The 18,379-nt window shown below is 40.0% G+C and overlaps 2 long non-coding RNA genes across 5 annotated transcripts in view; one reads left to right on the forward strand and one right to left on the reverse strand.

The window, feature by feature from the left end:
- The window catches only part of LOC144321578 (uncharacterized), a 75,248-nt gene that overhangs the window by 40,673 nt on the left and 16,196 nt on the right, over positions 1-18,379 (reverse strand). The gene's annotated exons all lie outside the window — the stretch shown is intronic.
- LOC144321951 (uncharacterized) overlaps positions 1-18,379 on the forward strand; it is a 55,736-nt gene that overhangs the window by 32,950 nt on the left and 4,407 nt on the right. The window contains exons 5-9 of one of the 4 annotated variants that reach the window (XR_013387500.1): positions 3,550-3,644; positions 11,236-11,301; positions 12,604-12,761; positions 14,022-14,123; positions 16,146-16,623. This is a non-coding gene — a long non-coding RNA (uncharacterized LOC144321951). Of the gene's footprint in view, positions 1-3,549; positions 3,645-11,235; positions 11,302-12,603; positions 12,762-14,021; positions 14,124-16,145; positions 16,624-18,379 lie in introns of those variants that run through there. The other 3 variants (XR_013387497.1, XR_013387498.1, XR_013387499.1) reach the window with 3 other exon arrangements.

The following is an 18,379-nucleotide window of genomic DNA, read 5'->3' on the forward strand; positions in this document are numbered from 1 at the left end:
AAATAGACAACACCCAAAGGATATTTGCTGCATTGAGTTGAAAATGGATAATAATGTAAACATACATGAGAACTTATGTGAAAAGGAGATGATGAAGAGTTTAAACCACTTTAAATTAATGGTATGGCAGAAAGGAGCACTACATTTAAAATCAGCAGGCCTAGGTGCTAGAACTGTCTTCCCTAGTTATTGCTTATTTGACCTCTGTTTCCCTGTGTGGAAAATGCAGAATGTAACTCTGCTCCTGCACTCCTCCTCTAGGTTATAGTGTCAAGTAAGTATTAATTTCAAAATGCTGTAAAAAACATTACTTGTTTGTATTCTTCCTCCTACACCTACCTGGTAAGCACATCAGATCAAGGAATCTTTGCAACTCAAGGGATAATAAAAAATCAAAAGGTAATAAGGGAAGCATGTATTGGGATGAAGAGCCAGACTCTAAGGCATTAGATGACCTGCCAGTAAAGCTCCCTGCAGCCATACAGACAACACCAAGAGGCAGCAATCATGAATCACTTGAGGAAAAACTTTCCATGGCAGCATCTATGCTTCCTCTGCATTGTCTCAAGGCCTCTGAACTGGTTGTTTTTCCACAACTGTCATGATCATAATAAAGAGAATAAGCAGAGTTGTTCTCAGACATCCTTGAAAGGTCCAGGAGTCATCAGGACAAGCCCTCTGACTTGAAAGGATGCTCTTCCCATTGTTTAAACAATGGCCACACACATCCTACTTGAATAATTCATGAAGTATGTTTTGGAATATCACCATGTGGTTAGAATTAAAATTAAAACCTTATCTTCAAAAAAATAAAAATAAAATAAAATAAAACCCTATCTTCATGCCAGGTGAAGAGCTAGCCAGTACTTTATGAGAATATTAAAATGTATTGCTAGGTTTTGAGAATATGTAGCAGGGTTTCTGATCAAGTCCGGAGATCTATGGAAGGTTCCTCAGAAGAAATGGCATTTGAGCTGAATCTAAATAATTAAAGTTATCAAGTGAAGAGGGAGAGGAAGAGATTTCCAGATGCGAAACAGCATGTGCCAAGGCCCTGTGGCAGGAGAGAACAGAGCTTATTTAATGAACTGAGCAATAAAAAACAAAAGCAAAACAAATTTTTTTTAAAATCCACAGTGTGAGTGGACTAGGAAGAGCAAAGAGAAGAGCAGTGCAAGACAAGGTTGGAGAGTAAAATTAGCAGTTGGGGTTTTGGGTTGTGAGCCATTGAAGTGAACTCTGCCTCATTCACCAAAATAAAGAGTAAGGTTTTTTTTTTAATACTGAAGAGCTCATAAAGTTGGATGTTCACAGGATTTGGTGCCGCCCAGGTGACTGGTGATCTTCTAAGTGTAGTTGTGGTTGATCCAGTGTGAAATAATTATCAGGAAGTAGGGTAAAAGAAGCAATGAGCACAGGCTGCCTTTAGGGAACATTAGAGAGAATGAGCTTGTCCAGGATATAGATGCAGGGTTCAGGAGGTTTCTTTTTTTAATATTAAGAAGTCCGAGCAGACAAAAGAGAGAGGTTGACTGTAAGAGAAGAAATCATGTTTAGCATAGGATTTCTTTTTTTTTCTTTAGATTTCTTGTATTATCTGAGAGAGAGAGTGAATGAGAAAGAAAGCATGAGTAGGGAGGAGAAGTGGAGAGAGAAAGAGAAGCAGATTCCCCAGTGAGCAGGGAGCCCAACGAGGAGCTCAATCCCAGGACTCTGAGACCTGAGCCAAAGGCAGATGCTTAACCATCTGAGCCATCCAATGCCCCAGCACAGGTTTTCAAGAAGAAAAAAAACTTGCAGCCTAAGTGGAAGAACCATTCTTACCAGGGTTGAGTAGCACCTCTAGGGCATGCCAAGAAAAGAGGAAGGAAGTGCAGAAGCAGGGAGACTCACTTGCTGTGGTAGTTAGAAGACTCAGCTCCCAGCTAATGGCTTCCATTTTGTCTTTGCAGTAAGGTCATTTTCTAAGACAGGGGAAGGTGAGAGATGAAGAAAGAGGATTAAGGAATTTGAAGACAGTAGAGAAGGTTTTAAAAAGTCATTGTATGGAGTGGAAGACAGAGGAGCAACAAACAGAGCAGAGAAGGCAGGTGGGGTTGAGCATTCACCTGAGAGGCAAGCTTTATATTCCCAACCATTGGATATTATATTGTGTCCTGAGAATGGCCTTTAGGTCAGGAACCATCTCTGCATTCTGGGTAAATGCACAGTGAATGTTTGACATGTTCTTATGGTTTGTGTACTTTCAGGCCTCAATGCTAAGGATAGCTGTGCTTCTCCCAACTTACTACTTTGTTTCTTAGAAATGCAGTAAGTTCTACACCATTTAAATCAACTGTTAACAATGGGGATGCACTATGCCAAAGCTTGCACCTATGCCACAGTGTGCACGCTTTGGTATATATTTGGGTAAAGCATTACCCAGACTTCATCTTCTCAATCTATTTGTTTCCTCACTTTCTCCTTTATTATCATATATTACCAGAGAAATATATTTTAGGCACTTTATGTCCGTTTTGTGGAATGAAGGAAGATACAAATAATTAGTAAGTCAACAATAGAACCAAATGTGTCACCCGAAAGTTAATTTAAAAATAAAACAATCATCACAGACACAGACATGTAAGTTTGTGTATAGAAAAAGATATAAATGAGGGTGCCTGGGTGGCTCAGATAGCTAAGTGTCTGCTGTTGGCTTAGGTCGTGATTTCCAGGTGCTAGGATCGAGCTCATTGGGAAGCCTGCTTCTCCCTCTGCTCCTATCCCCACTTGTACTCACTCTCTTTCTCAAATAAATAAACAAAAAATCTTTTTAAAAGAAAAGAAATAGATATAAATGTAGATACATAGGTATAGCAATGTTTGCTGACAATTCCTATGGAAAAGAGGAATGTGAAACCTAGCTGAGTTTCTATTTTGAGAGATAAAAAAATAAGAATCTAACCATTTTGTAGAAAAGGAAAATATACTTACCTCTTTATTGGTTTAATGTCTTGTATAAAGCTAAAAATATTTTTATTAATTTCCTTCAAGCTATCGGCAAGAAAAATTTTAATTTAAGGTAATTTTATAAAATGGTTAATTTGGGGGAAATAGAAAGGATTTTCATTTCTAAGAAATAGTTTATTGTTAATATTATAAAAGCTGAGGGGAAACACTTAACTGAATAGTCTCAACTTTAAAACAATTACTTTGAGGAAAATAAGTACTTTAAAATTAAGCTTCTTATATGACAAAGGTTACTGATTTTGGCGGTAAGTCATACTGGATGACATTAGTGCTTTCCCCAACTTTGATCTTTAAATTCCTAAAAGAGAATCAACTGGAATAGCAGTTAAGACCATAGACTCATTTATCCATTTGAACTTTCTCTGCCCATGTGACCTCATGAAAGCCCCTAATCATGCTTTACCTCTAGGCTGTTGAAGACACAGTGAGTTAATATATGGGAAATTCTTAGAACAGTGCATGGCATATATGAAGCATTTTAGAAGCATTAGTTGTCACTAATGCTCTTATTATTTGTCATTGTCTCTATCATCTACACAGGGTAGAAAGTATTTTTGCTGGTGTTTCTCCCAAGTGCCACCAGAAGAAGCATCATCCCATGGGTAACTAATGCAGCTTAAGCAATAATGACTAAGGTAGGTGATGCTGGTCCTTTGGCTTTAAAAACACCCTAATAATGAGAACAGAGTACACCTTCCTTTGTAGTCAAAAGGCAGAATCAAAGAACTAACATCCCAAACTCATGAAGGCGAATCAGACTATCTATAAGGAGGGGGAAGAAACCCCCCTTCCCTAACCTGTTTCACACTCTCACTACCAATGACACAAAAAGGCAAAACTTAGGCCTTCGTGCCTACAGCTCAGGTCTCTGAAGCCCAAAGTAGTTTTCAGGAACCTTCAAACCAACTCCCAGATGCCAATGTTCCCCTCAATGAAGCCCTTTCCAGGCCCTCAGGAACCATCTACCAATCTTTGCTTCTTCTGGGCTGGTTGGTAATTAAAATGCAAATGACAAACAAAACTTGGCATAAGACAAACTGAAATCCTCCACTCCATAGTTCTGCTTCAATAACCAATGACTTTCACAAATTCCTTATGCAATCTGAGCCCCAGTTTCCTTAACTGTAAAGTCAGGCTGATAATTAGAGAAGATTTATTTATACATGCCCTGTGATAACACATCTGGGTTCTGATGTTCTTGGATAGAAGCCACCTGCTTCACACTGTCTTCTGCTATGGAACCTAAACCATACAGGAAATCCTAACTCAATCACAGGTACCCACAAACCCTTCCATATTATAGTATCCATAGAGCACAGCAGTGCCCATTAATATATTCCCTGCATTACCAATAGTCAAACATTTCTGATATCCATTCTCCTGCTATTCCTTTGAGGAATCCTGAATTCCTCATCTTCAGCTTATAGCAGAGGGCCTTAATGGAGAATAAAGGAAGAAGAAACATTTGTGGGAAATAGAACCAAATGTATCTGGTTAATTTTTATACTATCTACAATAAAAGCATGAAGGAGAGTGAAATATTTTATGTGGGCACTCTATAAAATTAATATTTAAGGATTTGATCAGTGATTACCCAGAGAATAAGAACACATTATGAATAATGAGAACAGCGACAAACTCCAGGGCATTTTCACTTATATGATAAACTTGTATTACGATTGCTTCTGATTGACAAAGCCCTTGAAACATATAAACATAATCAATTTACAGACAGGCATTTTTTCCAGTCTTTGTTCTTGAACATGAATACTTTTTGAGCTTGAATGGTACACCAACATGGAAACAGATGCTAATACATTTTACTTATATATAATTAACTCAGAAAGGCTAAACTTCCCTTTCAATATTAGGATTTTGGGGGCGCCACCTGGGTGGCTCAGTTGGTTAAGCATCTGACTCTTAATTTCAGCTCAGATTATGATCTCAGGGTCATGAGACTGTGTCCTGTGTCAGGCTCCAGGCTCAACAGGGATAATTAAATAATTATTTAATAATAAATATTTACTTAAAAGTAATATTTATTATTAAAAATAAATAAATTTGTTAGGATTTTTTTTTTTATCCAAGTTGGTAAACGAAAAACTATGATAGTAGTTTTGAGTTTGGAGAATGTCAAACAAATCTATTTATATTACTCTTTATTTTATAACTTGGAAGATCCCATCTTAGTTTTATCTAATCACAATTTAGGTAAGAAGCACATGTGCTTTGTCCTTATAGTCATCCTCTTCCCACTGGTTTTAAGCAAAGGACTTCGAAATTCTAGGAAATGGTAGGGTCACAAGACAGGACGGGTCTGGCTCCCCAAATCACCACTGGACCAGTGGTATGAAGCCAAAATTTTGCAGCTTATTTGTTGCAGCAGTTGTTACTCCAACCAGCCCAGACTCCTGATGTAAATACTCATACAATTACACCTTTCCCTAACATAGCTAAAATTTAGTACAAAATATAAGGGAATGCCACTTGAGGGCAAATGTGGAGACATTTCTGAGCAAGCATCATATATGATGATTATCAGCTGCTGACTACAACGAGGAGATTCTTACAGACAAACGGTTCTCCTTCCTCCACATACACACTTCTGAGAACTAGGATAAATTCCCAGATAAAATAGGAGGGTCTCAAAAAAGTGACCAATGGGTAATAATGACTCTTCTTATGAAGAAAAGGAGAAATACAGCCTGCCCCACCAAACAGTCTGACGAAGGCCCATTCTAATATGTCCCCTCTCTTGTTTCCAACATCCAAAAATGCTCCCAGGAAATAGAGAACCCAGTAACACAACAGTGCAATCTTGCTTTAAGACTCCATCAGCAGCTTTATTTTGGCGTATACCTATTTGCTTAAATGTATCATAAGGGGTAATTTTAGAGGACATGCCTCCATTTAGCATTCAAAATGTCCCTTTATTGGTCTATTTTACATCTTCTCGCTTTTTGTTTCAAACTATTTATTTTTGGGCAGCCCAGGTGGCTCAGTGGTTTAGCGCCGCCTTCAGCCCAGGGCCTGATCCTGGAGACCCGGGATCGAGTCCCACGTCAGGCTCCCTCCATGGAGCCTGCTTCTCCCTCTGCCTATGCCTCTGCTTCTCTCTCTCTCTCTCTCTCTGTGTCTCTTGTGAATAAATAAATAAAATATTTTTTTAAAAAACTATTTATTTTTAAGCCAGAACTATAAGAACCCCCCCAACCGTCTTCCTCCCATCAGAAAATATCTTCATCTGGTCTGATTTGCTAGCCTTCTCTCCAGCCTCTGAACTTCAAGAAATCATATAAAAGTATTTACTAAACTTCTGGAGGTGATCTTTCAAGAAGCAGGCACTAATTGGACTCAGATTTTTATTTCCTAAACCTACATTTTAGACATCTTGACCAAGAGGTCTTCAAACAGATAAAAAGTGGTCTTCTCACATTAATCAATAAAATCTTAGGTAAAACAGAATTCTTGTTCATTGGAAGAAAGACCAGACCCATGAAAGAATCGAGGATGAGATGGATTTACTGTTACTCATCCCCTGGGTTGGTCATGTGTTTGCTTTCATTTTTTCTATGCAAGGATTTAAGATACAACTCTAGATATTTAGGGGCATACTGCCCAATTTCCTAGAAATTCCTGAATTTTCTTTTATTAGAAGCCAGCAGGACATCATAAAGGACATAAAGACTTCTATATGAAAAAGAATTTTTCCTCTCATTATTTCCTGGGGAAGGGAAGGCTGGCACCGGTGACGGAGGCAAACAATATTAACTGTTTCAGAGGCTTCCTTCCACTGCCATGAATAATAAATATGCAACAGCTTTCTTTTCTCTTTCCCTCTGTTGAATATAAATGTAGGCTAATAATCATAGGGAGTGTCTACTGTATGATAGGCCATAGAAATTCAAAAATGAGAAAGTCATGTTCTCAGCTTTCAAGAGGCTTCTGATTCAAGGTAATAGATGCAATAAAGGGATCAGATGTGGAATGATGAAAAAGTTCTGGAGATAGGTAGTGGTGGTGCTGCACCAGAGTAAAAATATCCTTAATGCCACTGAACTGTGCCCTTAAAAATAATTAAGATGGCTAATTTTATGTTATGTATATTTTAACACCCATGCACACAGAGAATAGAGACTCTCTCCTCCCCTTCTCTGTCAGAAGTAGAATAAGTCAAAATAAATTAACTGGTGCCAGCACCATTCTTCGAACAAGGGAGAAGCATGAAAAGCCAGTGTGTGTGGTTTTCCCTTTAGGATGGTATCAGACCCAAGCAGATGGTAAAGACTGAAATCTTGGTGGAATTCATCATGGGTCATATATCATTCCTGGAGGGCAAAGTCACAGAGTCATGCCAGCAGGGAAATATTCTTTGCTGGAGATGTATGTGACTACATTATCACTGATAAACTAATTAATGGCTATGAAAACTACTCCCTTTATAGGTGGCCCAGTAAAGGCAGAACTGGCTCTTGCTCTCACAGAGTGGCAGGGCTTTGGTGATACAGGTGCCCCATTCTCAGAAGACCCTTGTGTTCGGCTTAGTGCTCTGTTGTCACCATCTTGAAATTCTTCACAATTTTTTCAACAAGAGCTCCTACATCATCACTTTATATTTGGCTCAGCAAATGAGAGAGGTCACCAGTCCTACAGAGAGGGAAGGACACAGCCCTTTCCCCTCCAGAGCTTGCATAAAGGGCAGAGAATAAAGGTAATCCTCAAAAGGATGTAATCTAAGACATTTCTCAAATTGTGAGAAGCCAAAAGGAATTCAGGGAGAGATCTCTCCCATAGAAAGGAGTTGTCCCTTCCAACCAAGAGACCCAAAGAAAGGGTTGCATGACAGAGTGGGTACATGCACACATGGTGGGAAATGAAATCAGTCACAGGTAGAGGCAGGAAACACAGGTATAACATTAAATGCCTTTCCTTGCATACAAGATAGTGTTAGAGTTAAGTAAAACTTTGACCTTTATAGTCTTTCTTAGAATAGTCAACTCTTAAAAAAACAAAATAAAAGCCTTTCATATTGATGTTAGAATGTGTCACATGGGTCTGGTGGAAACTGTGCGATTAAGGCTAGAATAGGCAAGTTGGCTTTGTTGCTTTCTTTCTGAGCCACAATGGAGAAAGTCATTTGGTGCTGACTTTTCTATCATCTCACACCCCAGGTATGCAGGAGGCTTTCTGAAGTAATGAGTCTCCCACAATGCAGGAGCTCCCCAAATTTCATGACTTACCCATCTGCAGTAAAAAAAAAAAAAAGCCCATGAGAAGAATGAAGGATCCAAGGACCATCCCCGCCCTGCCCCTCACCGACCCCTGGGTGGTCGAACAGCTGGGTTCTGTTGAAAACTAGATTATGTCATTATTACATAATTCTTATCTCTCTCTGTACAATTTGAAATTTTTAGTGTGTGTGTGTATATATATATATATATATACACATATACACATATATATATATGTATACACATATATATACACATATACACATTTCCCCGGGAAATGTCAACTTATTATTGGGGAATGTCAACTCATCAGGATATAAACTTGAATTTTTTTTGCTGGTAACTATCCCTATATGTCTTATATAAGTAATGTCTTCCTTTATACTATCTTGACCTAAATCCGTAAGTTTTCAGACATTCTGACTTACACAAACAGTATCCTTTCAGCCTGTAAGATTTGGCTCTATTCTAAAATTTCAATATTGCATTTGATTCAGATCTCTGCTCTCTACCCCACCTCCACCCCAGCACAAGTCACACCTTTGGCTTGACTGACCTGAAATGGAGGGATGGATTTTACGGCCTTTTCACATTCCCCCTTTCCCCTTCCTCTACCCACCTGCTTCCTTCCCTGTCAGGGTAGGGCTGGAATAACAGGAAAGAACCAAAATATACCCTCCTAACTGGGCCAGGTCGCACTCCTGCCGGAGGTTGGTGGTAATTCTGTTCTTCCTCAGTGTATATGCACTACTGCTGGCTGGTATGGGCAGATGGTGGCTTCAACGTGGTCTACTGGTAAAAATCTCACATGCCCCATTTGACTGTCCCCAATTCTTTGGAAAACCAGACATCTAAAAAAGGAATAAAAATGACAGTCATCCTTTCCATATTTCCCTTTTTTTAAAATAAGAATTCTTTTGGAATCTCCACTTGGTCTGGGAAAAGCATCTCCTCCACAGATATGGGAGTGAAGGGATAATCTGTCTTTTCCTTTGTGTAGAGCTGGTTTCTGAATTTGTTTCTATCTCAGACCTGAGGAGAGGTAGGTGAACCACCTGTTGGCTTTGCTCTGAACCAAGAACGTGTGATTTCACTCTCATTCTAGGACAACTGGAAGCCTGTTTGTTGTATCTATAATACCTTTATTAAAATTAAATAAAATAGTAATAATATATGACTTGGGCAGTAATGGTAGAAGTATCTATGGAGAACATTTTCGTAATACAGTGAAGGGATGCTTCACAGAGCCTAAGGAAGAATCAAGACAATTTGCTACAGGAGAGAATGTCTTCCCTACATCATAATCAGAAGCAAAAATTATCCTGCTAGAAATACACAAGTAGAGCAAAGTTCCTCAGCCTTGGCACTATTGACATATAGGCCAGATAATTCTTTGTTGTAGGAGGCTGTGCATGCGTCCCTGGCCTCTACCCACTATACGACAGCACTGCCCTTCGCCAAGATATAAACACCTACAAATGTCTCCAGATACTGCCAACCATCTTCTCGGAAGGCAGAATCACCTCTGGTTGAAAACCACTGCCACTCGTGTAGGCAGAGGGGAATCGTGATTAAAGGTCCAAGGTGTGAAAAAGTGGACAAGGTTGCCTATGCATGGAGTGTGAGGTACAAGGCAGGACAGCTAGTGGTGGGAGGTGGGTATGGAGAAGCATGGGAGACTGATAATGGAAGGTCTGATAGAACATACACAGGTGAAGGAATGTCATCTGTTTGGTGACAACAAGCCTTAGGAAGAGAATGACATATGGGATTTGAGTTCCAGACAGATGGTAAGAGGCCAAGGGAAGAATAAGACTTCAGACAGTTGGATCACTCAGGAGCTATGTTGGAAGTCAAAGCACAAGATGATGAAAAGCATGTGAACTGGAGGACAGGGACAGAATGACATGTCCAAAGGAAGCCTGGGGGACTAGCCCTGCAATTGATAGCAAGAGCACAGAGAGGATGGGCTGATGTTCCATGGCTGGGAAGGAGAAAAAAAAAAAAAAAAAAAAAACTGGTTATGTAGAGTTGAAGATGCCTTCTTTCTCCCCTTGGTTAATTTAAGATCTTAGCTTATGGAAATTTATCTCATCTGGGCAGTTTTCTGGATTTCCCAAGGATGAAATGCCCTGAGATTTTAAGCAATAAAAATGCTTATATTTTGATCCTTACCAACTTAGGTGACTTGTTCAACACATGAATCATCATAAACAACACAGTAGGGCTATGTCAGTAGTTTAGAATCCCTCTCTTCAAATACCATTATGACATTACCCCAACACTGGCCAAATTACCAGGGAGGAGTTGTCATAGTTTTGATATTATCTCTAGCAAACTATTAATAAGAAAACATGAGAGAGGCCAAGGTACTATAAAAAGAAGAAAGGGCTCCTAATTTGATAAAAATGGCTTTGCCCCAGGTTGGTACTTTATCTTAGACGAAAACATGGCTACAATTTTGATTTGATGTATGATGAATTAATTCCACTGGAAGCTTTTCTGAAAAGGAATGCTTTGTACCAACAGTATAGATACGAGAGCAAAGAGATGCTGGTTGTATTGTTGAGCAAACATCAACGTCATTTTTACCGTACTATATGGAGGGAATCTTCTAAAAGGAGACTTGGCTCCTGAATAAACTTCTCACGATAAACAAGTGGGGAAGTTAAGCTCCCCTTATTAGCCTCTTTTTCCAAACTTCTTCTCAGTGGCCCATATCATTTAAACTAATAAGCAGCAGCAGTTGCACTACACAAAAAGCTCCTAATAAACAACAGCTAAGGGAGGGCAGAAAACAGGCGAGATTCAGCACTAGTACCATAAATCTCAATGCAAATCCAAAGCCTGGCATTCTTGGCTTCAAGAGTGCCCCCAAATGGCACAGAAAGGCATTGGGCTGATCTCTTAAGTATATTTTTTGCATATTAATGTCACAAGAATGTAAAAAGGATTCCATTTCCTGCTTGATATATTTTCTCCCAATGTCTTCCAGGTCCAAAGACTTGGAGACTCTCCAAGCAACACATAATAACGTGAGAGGAGGAAGGAAGTGAAGGAGGTAGGAGTGGTGAGGGGAGAGGAAAGTTAAGAGCAATTTGCATGTATCTTGTGTTCCACACTTGCTTAACAGGCTATAATCAGTATCACTACTGATTTGGTTTCAGCTAAGTTGCAAGCCTGGTGTCAGCACTGGGAAAGCTGATTTCCAGGTTAAAATATTATGTATGGGGTGGGAAGAGGGTGTCTCCATTTTTAGGCATCCCTCGGTTAATGGCATCTGCATTCCCCTCTTGGTTGCCCAACACAAATCGCCTCACTTCTCTGTGTAACTATAGACTTCATCAGTCAAGTGGGACCCAAGGCCAGCACCACTGACTCCTTTAGACATACCTCTAAAACAGTGCCACTCAAAGTAGTCATGGAGCAACAGCAAACACATCATCCTCAAACTTATTACAAATTCTGAATGACAGGCTCCAGCCCAGATTTTCTGAATTAATCATTTTTATAGGTACTGCAGGATTTATTTTTTTTTAATGCACAAAAATCATAGAAAATAGTCTCAGAAAACATACACCAAGCCATTGATGACAGTTATCTCTGGACGGTGAAATTATAAGTACTTCAAAAGTTTCTTCCTGTTGTTTACCTAAATTAGTATTTTTGTAGAGGATATGCTGCTTTTGCAATGAGAAGGGCAATCAGGGCAGCCTGCTTCTCTCTCTGCCTGTGTCTCTCATAAATAAATAAATAAAATTAAAAAAAAAAAGAAGGGCAATTAAAGATTTTTCTAGTAATGTAGAAAATTTCAGGACGCGTGAGTGGCTCAGTGGTTGAGCACATGCCTTTAGCTGAGGGCATGATCCTGGTCCAGAGATCGAGTCCCACATCAGGCTCCCTGTAAGGAGCCTGTTTCTCCCCTTTCCTTCTATCTCTCTGCCTCTCTTTGTGTGTCTAACATGAATGAATGAATGAATGAATGAATGAATGAATGAATGAATGAAAGAAAAAATAAAGTCTTAAAAAATAATAATAATAAAGAAAATGTAATGGCGTGGAGAAACATTCGTGATATATTTACTGTTAGATAGTACGTTAGGCCTGATTGTACTTCTAATTTCCAAAACACATTTCTTTTCATAAAGTTACCATTTCTCATGGTACTTGTGACTTAATCATTCACTTTGATGCACTTTGAGAAGCACTGCCCTAGAACCATGCCACTGGCCTGCAACCTGCCTATTCCCAGTTCACTGCTAGATAATACAGAATCTGAGTGTAAGTATTTAAAAACATTTATAGACATTTGACACAATGGTCACATCCAAGGACACAGCAATGTATTCATGTCCTTCAAAAGGAATGGACCAATGTGGGGCTTCAGCACATGGATGGTGACTTGCATGTGGCACAATCTGCTACCATTCATGGACAGTGGAACCTCATGTCATCATGATGGATTTAAAAAAAGAGAAGTCCTTCTTCACAGAATCTGAAAAGTACTACTCTAGAGCAAAGGTCAGCAACCTTTTTCTACAAAAGACAACACAGTCCATAAAGTTTAACATCTTAAGCTCTGTAGATCATAAAGTCTCTGTAGCATTATTAGTATTGTTATTATAATAACAGCAACTTGTTGTTATAAAGCAAAAGCAGTAAGAACATCTAAGCAAATGAATATGGCTGTGTTCCAATAAAACTTTACCTACCAGAACAAGTGGAGGGCCAGATTTGGTCTATAGGCTGTTCTATGCCAACTTCTACTTAAAGGATGACTGCTGGCCAAATATGATGCCATCAGAAGATTATGCTGAATCTACTTGACTCAATTCAACCCTTACTTTTAAGAAACGGGAGATGAAACAAATCACCACAACCTCCTAATTCTGTCAATGATTTTCCCTACTTAAAGAGGCCACAGAAATAGAAACTGTTCCTCCCCCTTTACTCCTATAATAATGGGAAATCAATGAGGACAAAACCAAACACATCTAGACAACCTTCAACTACCACACAGGCAAAAATAAGAGGAATGAAAAGGAAATGTCCATATCAGAGAAAGAAAAGTTAAGTCTCTTTTCCTCTGGTTCAGGGATCTACAAACTATATGGTCCATTAGTGAATGGCATTTGTCAATCTAGCCTGCTACCTGTTTGTATAAAATGTTATTGGAACAAAGCCATGCCCACACAATTACACATTGTCTGTGACTGCTTTTCAGGTACAGTGGAAGAGTAGAGCAACAACCTTATGTCCCACAAAGCCTAAAATATTTACTATTTAGATCTCTACCAGAAAAAAATGTAGCCTCTGCTATAGTTCCTCCATGACTGGCAGCCCCTTATTCCAGCACAGAAGCCTCCAAGCAAGTAGATAAGAGGACATATTTCTATGTTGCCATTAATAAGACTTCTGCTAACTACTTTCTCCAGAAAAATCTTCCTTTGCTAAACAGAGTAGCATAGTCAGAGAGGCTTTTTGCTGAGTTTCTCCCAAGTTTCTCAGTGGCTTTCAAGTTCCTTTTAAGTAAGTTCTTTTACTATTAAAAATATATAGGCAGAGTTACTTATTCATGAAGCAGTCTATTAGTCATGTAAAGGCAGCATTAACTCGGTGCCTTTTTATACTAAACTCATACAAAGAATATTAAAAGCGCTGACAAGCAGGAAAAAAAAAAACTTAACAAGATAGGAAATGACATCCTTGCATCTAAATCTCTGGAACATTCCCAGAGTGAATGAACAGTTGCTAAACAAATGGGTTTTTCTTATTTTCCAGAGAATTGGGGGCTGTTTTTATCAAAACTTTAAAGAATAGAAAGCATCATAAATACATGGAGCGAACTTCAACAAACAAAACCTTCCGGCCTTTGAATTCATTGTAAGTAACACTCATAACATGAAGGAAAGTAGGCTGCAATAGTCTGGGTAAAAGTAGAAATTCACAAAAAAAGCTCTGTGTAACATGGTGCTAACAAAACACAGTTGTTTCACTGGTAGCCAGTTGGAAGGAAGCAAGGGCGGCTGGAGTCAGTTACCTACCAGCCTGAGGCACCTTCTAAATACTACGAGTGCCACCTTCTGGTCTTCTGATTCTACTGCATGCCCCTAGTCCCATCTTCTCCTCATTTCCCCCAAGCCAGTGAATAACGTGTATCCTAGAATCACGGACTCCTAGAAAAATAAATCTGCAGAGATCACTACAGATCTTCACAGATATAGAGACCCTAGACCAAGTTGCCTTTGTGTTGGCTTTTAATACTGACTTTGAGACCACAGTGTAGCCACATTGGAAAGACTAGAGTCAGGTCTACTTCTGTTTCTTGGCTTCAAAAGCTTGAGAATTCAAGCTGCCACCCACTTGCAGCTCTCACCATGCCTCAAAGATAGCCAAGCAAAGAGTAGTGGCTGGAGAAGGTGAAGGAGACACAGGTATGTTACTTTCTGGAGCAAGAGGACTCTTCCCTGATAATGAGGAAAGGGACTCTCAGGTTCGGGACCAAATTTCTTTAGGCGGTCTGTCATGCTCCTTGCCAGAGTATTTTAGGGGTCAAAGACGGGTAGGAGTAGTTGTTCTTCTGTTTTCTGCTTGCCACAGAGATGAGATTAAGTAAATAAACAGAGGAAACACCCATAACCTGTTGTGGAAAGCCCACCTACATAAACACAAGAATAGAACCAGCCTTGCTCTTCAGAGACAGGAGCCCTTTGCTTTGCTTGCCTTCATTCCCAGTCATACTCTGGATACAGAACAGAGCAAGGCTCAGCCACAAGTTTTCAAGGAAGAAGATCAGGATAGGAAGGCTTACAGTATGACAGGGAGGTGAGGTCCAGTGGGAAAATATCTGGGTCTGGAGGCAAGTGAAAGTTTTGTAGTCCTTCCCTGACAGAGATGGGAGAGTCTGGCCTGCCTGTGCTAAATCCTTTTGCTTCTGATTTGAAAAACATTTGGCTTCCTGAAAAGTAAAAACTACTAGGGGCCTTTTCCTAATCCATCTTGCACATCTTTGGAATTGATGTCAACAAGTCACAAGGGGAGTTTCTACCAGTCCTCCCTGGGCAGAGTGATGATGGCAATGATACAGGGCCAATGTGGCCCAGGATCCCCAAGGCGGGGGGACAGGAAGGATGTTCACAAGGATCCTCTGGGCTCTGTCAGGAAGAGGGAGAAACACATCTCTCTAAGGAAAAAAGGCATTTGTCTCAGAGAAAAATGGTTGTATTGGGGGGAAATGTCATACTTAATGAAGCCAACCAGTGGTAAAGGAAACAAGCTGCCATCTCTTCAGAATGTTAGAAAAATAATGTTTATGTTCAGAAGATGTTGTTATGATTTACAATTATAGCTGCCATCTGTTGATGGACAGTTTTTCCTTAATCAGATAGGCATTTACTGCCCCTGTTTTACAGATGATTAAACCAAGGTCCAACAAAGAGCAATAACTTTTTCAAGCTTAACAGGAAGTAGGTAGAAACAGACCCAGTTCCGTCTCCAAGTCTGTGTTCTATCTACTCTGCCCCCAGCTTCCAGGATTAGAGCCACTGGTTTATTCTCACTAAATAAAACCTATACATGAGCACTTATACTGAGATCCTCACATTTCTGAATTTCAACACTGGGCACACAGATTTACACATGAAGACTATAGATTTTCAGAACCATCTCTATGGACAATTCACTCTCAACAACCACCCCCCATCCTGACTCCCCTCAAACTCTCAGCTGAAATGGACCAGGGTGGCTAGGGTGGCCTCTAACAGCTCTTCCTGCAGCTGGAGCCATGGTAGCTGCCCCAATTCTTGCCAAGTCAAACAACCTGAAATGCACTGCTCATTCTCAGCCCCACACAGTCCTTATCTCACTGCCATCTTTTCTGTCTCCTGTATATTTGGATCCTTCCAGGGTGAGAAAAGGGAACTACAATGGATAGCAAGCAGATGTTTTATACTGAGGCCTGATAGGGAGTTTCACCAGGCCAGACTCCTACAGTAGAAGTCAGCCAGCAGGATCCTCAACGAGCAAGAGAGACAAGGAACATCTCCACATAAACCAGAGAAGATAGCAAAAACAGCACAAAGACCCAGACAAAGACTAGCTACCCTATATCAATTTCCTTGAGGTCCACGTGGCTGATACAGGAAGTGAAGGGGCAAATCTTTAAAAGGAGAGAAATATCCCAAGTTTGAATCCTGAATCAAATGAGTATTCATCCCAAAGACATTGAACCAATTTCACAGAGACTATTTAAAAACAGAAGAGACAAAGTTAGCAAGATAACAAGAACTGGCAAATTTTAGATTTATTTTTCCTGCTCCCCAAATGGAATATATGGGATTGAGGAAAAGATGAGGTCACTTATGGCAAATAAAAAGTATTATTTAAGTTGAAATGTAAATGTTGTCCTATGTGTACGTGTCTGTTTGTGTGTGTTTTATGTCAGATAGCCTGATTTTCTTTTTGACATGGACAATCCATGCAAGTATTTCAGCAAGGCATTTTTATAAAGTCTCTCATGGTATCTTTGTGGACAAATGGAGAAATGTGGGCTGGATGATAAAGCACTTATGTGAACTCTTGAGCTGCCTATATTTTGTTCCTTTTTGGACACCAAATTTTCAAGGAGACAGTGACAAAGTGGATTTTCCTGTAACAAAATGGCCAGAATGACAAACAACCTGGTAATCCTGTCCTAGGGGGATAGAATGTTTTATCTTAGGAAAATGAAGGCTCTAGGTGCAGAAGGGAAGGAGGTATGTATATGTGATAGAGTGGAATGAGTACTCTCTTGGAGGCAACCAAGGTTCAAATCATGAATCTTCTTTACTACAAAATGCTTTGTGTCATCCACATGCACTTACCATGCTCTGTATTGTAACTCCATTTTTGCAACAATATATACAGGGCAGGATGAACAATACCACCCACTGGGAGAGAAAGCCAGAGCTGGAGAGAACAGGATAGCAAAGGTAGGACTCAGAAAGAGCCAGCAGCCCAAGGGAGGTGTTGATATTCACACGTAAGTTCATATTCTAGACAGGGCATTTCTGGAGCAATTCCAGATGGAAGGCAACAGGGTTCTATCACCAAGATGCAACATAAAAGTGGCTTTACCTCAATTGGGGAAGTAGGGTTGGAGATAGTTGGAAGGCCAAATCTGGAGGAGGGCTATATCCAAGACAGTTCTTTCTAAGAGCTGATGGAGATGACAGCAAACAAGACAACACTGGATGTGGACCTGACAGGAACACAGCTGGAAATCAATCCCCTGCCAGCCTGGCTTTAAGGGATGACTTCTCAAAAATTTAACTGAAGGAGTGAGATGTGGTGAAAGCCCAGAAAGAAGAGGATCTGTCTGCCCCAAAGGAGGCATAGAAAGCTGCCAGCTGCCCTGTTCTGTGCCATATAGACTACTGGTCCTACTGGACCACAGATGTGCCTGGAATTCCACTTGAAGATGATAATTCCTTTGGCTGAAATGGAAATGGTCTTTAAATGTTTATCACAATGTCAGCATCCTTGGGAGAAACAATATATTAAGCATTATAATGCTTTAATACTTTAATGAGGGTTCGTTCCAGAAGTCACACTCATGTTCAGTAGTGACAGCTAAGCAAGATCCATACTGCAAGATCAAGAATCTACTTTAGTTCAGAGGATTGTTTGGAAGAGCCAAACAAGGGCATGATGCCCCTCCAGGAGCTAGAGAGCCCAGGCCAGCAGAGCAGGGAAGAATCCTGAATTTCTGGAGGCAAAGAGAGAGAGAGAGGATGAGCCCCGGAAATAGAAGAAGGGCCTTGAGGAGATGTATGAAGAAGGCCCCTGAGGTGCACCCCATCTACCTCGTAGTTCAGCTGAGGGGCAGACCCATCCATTCCTGCTTTATTTCACATCTCTTTGCCAACAGCAAAATAAACATGCACTAACTCAGTGAGTTTCTTGACCATTTGAAAAAACTGTTCTTAACAGAGCTAAAACAAAACCAGTTGTTCATTCATAAAGCATGACATCACTAAGATTAGATTATTTTATCTGAGGTCCTTCAAACTAAAAATCAGACATCTGCCTTTTGCAAAAATTGAAGAGCCAATCTTTCGCCTTTCTTCATACCCGAGAACCTGGGCAAACCACTGGAAAAT

The sequence above is a fragment of the Canis aureus genome, chromosome 10 (assembly GCF_053574225.1).
Source record: "Canis aureus isolate CA01 chromosome 10, VMU_Caureus_v.1.0, whole genome shotgun sequence".
In the NCBI taxonomy this organism is placed as follows: Eukaryota; Metazoa; Chordata; class Mammalia; order Carnivora; family Canidae; genus Canis; species Canis aureus.